Source organism: Gossypium hirsutum, chromosome D05 (assembly GCF_007990345.1).
Source record: "Gossypium hirsutum isolate 1008001.06 chromosome D05, Gossypium_hirsutum_v2.1, whole genome shotgun sequence".
Taxonomy (NCBI): domain Eukaryota; kingdom Viridiplantae; phylum Streptophyta; class Magnoliopsida; order Malvales; family Malvaceae; genus Gossypium; species Gossypium hirsutum.
Genome location: NC_053441.1, coordinates 22,494,215 through 22,500,911, shown reverse-complemented (window position 1 = coordinate 22,500,911; position 6,697 = coordinate 22,494,215). Strand labels below are relative to the sequence as shown.

General features: G+C 39.3%; 1 long non-coding RNA gene across 1 annotated transcript; it reads right to left on the bottom strand.

Annotated features, from left to right (window-relative positions):
* Positions 1-5,625: 5,625 nt before the first annotated feature.
* LOC107915208 (uncharacterized) lies at positions 5,626-6,447 on the bottom strand. Its single transcript, XR_001689235.2, has 2 exons — positions 6,216-6,447; positions 5,626-5,899 (listed from the first exon to the last, which is right to left on the bottom strand). It is a non-coding gene; the product is annotated as an uncharacterized lncRNA (long non-coding RNA).
* Positions 6,448-6,697: the final 250 nt, after the last annotated feature.

Genomic DNA, 6,697 nt, shown 5'->3' with positions numbered 1-6,697 from the left:
CGTCTCTTTCTGCATTCATCTCATGCATTTGTATTACATTGCATCATATGCACTAAAATCCACCAAAAAAGCCTAATTGAGTAAAATTATTTCAGTTAATTTGGAAAACCAACATCCTCACGGCATCCAAGCAAAGATTAGAGAAATGGACCAAAGGTTGGAGAAATTAGAACAAATGCAAATGCAAATGCAGGAGCAATTGACCAAATTTCACCAAGATATGAGAGATCAGTTGTTAGAATTCCAAAGAAATATAATGTGCCAGCTAACCCAGTTATTGGCTAAAGGGTTAGAAAGAGGAAAGACCCTAGTGGTCCACTTTGGGGATAATAATAAGGACCCTACATATCCTTCAGGCTTCAACCCAGCAAATACCCAAGCACAACCAAATGCATATCCACAAAGGGTAATTGTTAACATCCGTCCCCAATATCAGACCAGCACCTCGACACCGGTGAATTTCCAGACTGGCTCAGGTTCCAACTCGGTGGGCAATTTAACTAATCCTGTTGTCATTGATGATCAAGCAGAAACAGAACAGGCGAGGGTGGAGTTCCCAAAACAGTTTGAAGATCGTTACAAATGGAAAGAGCGAGAGTGGAACTCTCAAATCAATACTTTAAAGGCCCCAAGGAAGAAGGGGAATAATGGGGATAATGTAGGTAGATATAAAAAGGGTCACTCAAAACCAATCACTGTGGGCCGACCAAAGACAGAAATCACTAGCTGTCAGAGCCCTTTAAAGCAAGAATCTTACATGAAGTCAAATGCAGAAGGGCCTCAGTTTACGCCTATACCGATGTCATATAGCGAGCTATATCAAAACCTATTTAATGCACATGTCGTGTCCCCCTTCTATTTGAAACCAATGTTGCCCCCATTTCCTAAATGGTATAATACAAATGCTCAGTGTGAATACCATGCAGGAATTATGGGGCATTCGATAGAAAATTGCACCGCTTTCAAGAAATTGGTTGAAAGGCTCATCAACATAGGCGTTGTCAAATTTGATGATTCATCCAGTGCAGAAAATCCACTACCCAATCATGACTGATAATGGGGTGAATGTGATGTATGAGGAAGTGTTGAGAGGTGTTCACATCAATGCCATATATGAAGACACAATTGAAAATGGACCTTATTAGATATCTATCCTTATAAACTTGAGAGTGTCCTAAATAATCAGATTGTAGAAGAAATCTCTATAGTATTTAGAGCTTGCTTAGAGTAATGTTCAAAACGCACTTATTGCTTTTAGCTTAGAGGCAATAAGAATTCTTTTGTGAAATAGGCTCATGTCTGAATGTCGTTATTTTAATGAAATGCATTATTGTGATCATTTTTGAACTAGTATTCTTTCAGTCTGTCTGAATAGTTATTCTTTCATTCCTTTGGATTTTCTTCCACATCATTCATTCATTCATAATCATATTGTACAGATAGTTCTTAATAAATTTATACATTCTTTTGTATATTCTTTGGTATTTATTATGGGCCCCCAGATATCAATGACATGAATGACACTGCTACAGACTCAGAATTTTCTTTTGAGCGAGGCATGTGTTTAGAGGGATTTCATGACTTTGAAAATGACATAGATTGTAGCTTATCTCCGGACTTGTTGAGGATGGTAGAACAGGAAGAGGAACAAATTTTACCTCCTAAGGAGACGATGGAGACTGTGACTTTAAGGGAACATACATGACTGGAGAAACAAAACAAGACCTTGTTGAGTTACTTTAAGGGTTCAAAGATGTCTTCACATGGTCATACCAGGACATGCTCGGGTTAAGCACTGATATTGTAATCTAAGCAATAGCACGACGTCAAAAATTTGCAGTATGTTCAGGATTAACATTATGAACGATACAGTTAGAATTCTTTGCCGGGGCAATGCCTTCTTCTTTGGCTCATCACAGTTTTGCCCGTTGAAGTCAAGTTGTCATTTTTCTGTATTTTTGTTGGATTTCATCCTAATTGAAGAGGAAGATCTAAAATTTTCTTGTCATAGTTAAATTTTAGCCCAAAAGGCTCTATGAGAGAAACCTGATACCAAAGAAGATCTTTCGCATACAAAATAAAAGTGGAAGATCTTATGGGGAAGACCTTATCTGGAATAATATTGATTCTGATCGAAAAGGATGATCAGGACTTGCCTAATCCTATGAGTGCAGATTCAATGCAAAAAAAATCAAAGAAGAAGAAAAAAGAACAAAAAAAAACCTCTACTAAGGCAATGTCTTTCTCTTTAGCTTATCACAGTTTTTCCATTGAAGTTAAAATTCTTTCTCTTAGGGTATTGGCTGAGCTGAAGAAGGATGAGGATCCAATCTCGATACGATCAGTTGAACTTAATTGAAGGAAATAGGTTAAAAGCTATTCGTCATGGCTAGATGTACCAAAAACGGATGATGCGAGCTTGCAACAAAAAAGGGTTCATCCTAGAGAATTTCACGAGGGAGACCTGGTATTGAAGAATATCCTTCCTTTACAAAAATATTTTAGAGAAAATGAATGCTAAGTTGGGACTGTCCTTATGTTGTAAAGAAGACCTTTTCTGGAGGAGCACTGATCTTGAGTGAGATGTATAGTAAAAACTTGTCTAATCCTGTAAACTTAGAATCAGTCAAGAAATACTTTGTTTAAAGAAGGAGAGGACCAATGTAAAAACCTACAAATGGCACTTTGAGTTGGAAAAAAAAAAGAGAGAAAGAAGAAAAAAAGATGTGAAAAAATAAAAATAGAAAAATGGAAAATGGAAAAAGTAAAAATGGAGAGGCTAGGGTGAAAACTCGCAAAGAGCGCCTTAGACCAAAGGGGATTTGAGTTGAAAACCCGAAAAGGGCGGCTCAAATTTTGATAAGATTGGGGCATGAGGTAATCAGAGCAGTTCAAATTTTGATCAAATTGGGGCATATGGTGATCTTGCTATGCCTGAATCAGTAGGAAAGGGTACGCGACATCTTAGAACATCGACAGAGTATTGTAGATCTCCTGAGCACATGTTAAACTTAGAATGGTCTTCAGGAAGTTTGTACAGAGAAGTTCAAGCTGCGATATCTGGGGCACCTAGTCTTCATACTATTTATATTGAATTGCCTGTTCTTGGAATACTTCATTCTTTTTCAAGATACGAGTCAATTCTTCTTGTATTCTTAATATTCTTGATAATATGTTCATTTCAAGCTATGTTCTCAAACCAATTCTATTTTATCTTTTATTTTGTTCTTTTTGCAAATGTGTTGCATTAGAATACTGATCAATGGACTAATAAAACTTTCACAAGGGAGGTTTTGCATATTACTCTAGAAGTTTCTAAATAATACAGTAACCTGAAACAAGACTATTGTTTAGAACGCACCAAGTTTAAAGGTTGAAATATCTGGGAAGGAAAGGTCTAAATTGAGATTATCCCTTCAGATTTTGTTGTCAAAATATTGATTGAATAAAGTGACAAGATGTCGTGTTGGTGACAAAGCGTCAATGAACAAGCAAGCAATGATCACCTTGCAATAAGAAGAGGTTTCCTCGGAGAAAAAAATCCTTCATTTGTGCATAGGCATTTGGTATGATACCTTGAGAACGGTATAAAGGACCAAAATGCTTCACCTTGCGATAAGAGAAGATTGAGAGGCCAGATTTTTTTCCTACCATTGGGTTACAGCGGGAGAAAGATGGTACCAATGTTGCATCCCAGTAGATTGAACTTTAAAGTTCATAGTGGGGGGCAATTTGATTGAGTGTTTTTTGAAGATGCTAACCGAGCAAGAGGACGTTGTAGTGTGTTAGTAATACGGTTTCAATAAATTTTGAGTAATAATAACCTTAGTGGGATCATTCTCGAAAAAATGACATATTCATTCAAATGTCATTCATACACGTCTAGTTAGGAGCATTTGATTCATTTTGATCATGACATCCTAATCACTAGGCATAATTAGGTTCATAACTTGAATTTTACAGGTCATGTTCCCTAGAGAACCAAACTGATAAAGCTTCAGCCTTATCTCCTTGAGCAGCAGTAGAGTAGGTTGAAAATAGTAGATTTTTATTTCCTTAGCGTTGTAGCGAAGCAGATTGAGGTCACAACGGCGGATCTGGTTTCCCCGACAGCACAATTAAAAGATTGAAGCCACAACGGCAGATCTTACTTCCCTGGCGGTGCAGCGGAGCAAATTGAAGTCACAACGACGGATCTGGTTTCCCTGACAGCGCAATTAAAAAGATTGAAGCCACAACGGCGGATCTTACTTCCCTGGTGGTGCAGCGGAGCAGATTGAAGTCACAACGGCGGATCTGGTTTCCCCGACAGCGCAATTAAAAAGATTGAAGCCACAACGACGAATCTTACTTCCCTGGCGGTGCAGTGGAGCAGATTGAAGTCACAACGGCGAATCTGGTTTCCTCGACAGTGCAATTAAAAAGATTGAAGCCACAACGGCGGATCTTACTTCCCTGGCGGTGTAGTGGAGCAGATTGAAGTCACATCGGCAGATCTGGTTTCCTCGACAGCACAATTTAAAAGGATTGAAGCCACAACGGCAGATCTTACTTCCCTGGCGGTGCAGTGGAGCAGATTGAAGTCACAACGGCGGATCTGGTTTCCCCAACAGCGCAATTTAAAAGATTAAAGCCACAACGGCAGATCTTACTTCTCTGGCGGTGTAGTGGAGCAGATTGAAGTCACAACAACGGATCTGGTTTCCCCGACAGCGCAATTTAAAAGATTGAAGCCACAACGGTAGATCTTACTTCTCTGGCGGTGTAGTGGAGCAGATTGAAGTCACGACAACGGATCTAGTTTCCCCGACAGCGTAATTAAAAGGATTGAAGCCACAACGGCAGATCTTACTTCCCTGGCGGTGCAGTGGAGCAGATTGAAGTCACAACGGCGGATCTAGTTTCCCCGACAGCGCAATTAAAAAGATTAAAGCCACAACGGCGGATCTTACTTTCCTAGTGGTGCAGCGGAGCAGATTGAATTCACAACGACGGATCTGGTTTCCCCAACAGCGCAATTAAAAGATTGAAGCCACAATGGCATATCTTACTTCCCTGGCGATGCAGTAGAGCATGATTGAAGTCACAACAACGGATCTGATTTCCCCGACAGCACAATTAAAAAGATTGAAGCCACAACGGCGGATCTTATTTCTTTAGCGGTGCAGTTGAACAGGTTGAAGCTACGATGGCGGATCTTGTTTCCTCGACATTGTAATTGGATAAATTGAATAAGATAATCCTATCCCCCTGAAGATGCAGTGGAGCGGATTAACACCACGGATCTTACCTTTCTGAAATTGCAGTAAAGCAGATAGTATCAGACTCATCTTTGAAGTTGCAGCAGAATAAGTTGAAGCTACGAGTCTTATCTCCTTGAAATTACGGTGGAGCAGACTAGAGATTACAAGTTTTGTTCTTTTGAGAAGCTACAAGGTACAAGTCCTATCTCCTTGATGTTGCAGTGGAGTGGATTGAAGCACCGATTCTTATACCTCTACAGACGCAGTAGGTTGGAATGAGGCTACTTGAAGAGCGCTAAGGTCCAGTATGCCCGGGCAAAATTGGCCATCTTAAAGTCTTTGCTCTGTTCCCGTTACACGACAACGAGCAAAGAGGGGCAGCTGTAATAGGCCATTTTAGCCCGGGCCCAAATGTATAAACCTTAAAATAACAAATACAATAAACAGTCCATTTTTACAAATAACCCAATCGGCCCTATAGCTTAGCCCAAACAGTAGAAATTGGCCCAGTTGGCCCACAAGATGTTTTCGGCAAGTGAGGCAGAAACCTTAGGACGCGCCGCACGACTCCCTCGCATGCCTCCGCGAATGTCGCCCCACGTCGCTTCTCTCGCGTTCAGTAGCCTCACATGTTATACACGTCTCCTCTAGTGTTTCTGAAAGAGGTCACGATCAGCACAATGGGCAGTTTTTTTTCACATAGTGGCAGCAAATAAACTAGGAACAGTACTAAGAGGAGGGACAACAAAAAAAGAAGGGGGAGAGAAAAAAAGAAGAAAAAGATTCCTGTAACGGGGTTTTTAGCAAATTTTTATACTGAAATTAAAGAAAGAAAGAAAAAAGCAAATTTTGAAGGTGATTTCTCCATTTTTTTTTCCTTTTTACTGTTTTTTGTTTTCATTTTTCTGTTGTTTTTTTTGTAAAAAAATAAACTAAAGAAACGGAAAAAGAAGAAATAGAGGAGGCTCTTACCAGCGGTGGCGCGTCGTCGGTGCCCTTGTTGCACTTCAGTCGGAGTTGAAAAGGGAGGAGAATACCGGCGTGAGAAATAAAGGAGAGGATTGAGCAGTTTTTATTTTCCTCTCTTTTGCCTTCTTTTGCGGCTGTTATGATTGATAATGGATTAGAATGGGATTAGGGTTAGAAGTAGCCTTGCATTAATGGGCTATTTATGCTTTTAATCCTTTTCACTTTTTCAATCATTTCAAAAACCATGTTTTTTTTGTTTTCAAGTTTTTCCAGGAAATATTGAAACTGTTTTAATTCAATCCATGTTGCTGCGCAATGCTTGGGCGATTTGGATAATTTTCACTTTCGGTCCTCCTCCTGTTGTGCGTATTTTAATTCGGTCCCTTTTTGTGTTTTCTATTTTTAAATTTGGCTTTAAAATTTCGTTTGTTTTCAAGTTAGTCATTAATCTGTTGTTTTTTTTTAATTTCTTTTATATCATTAAT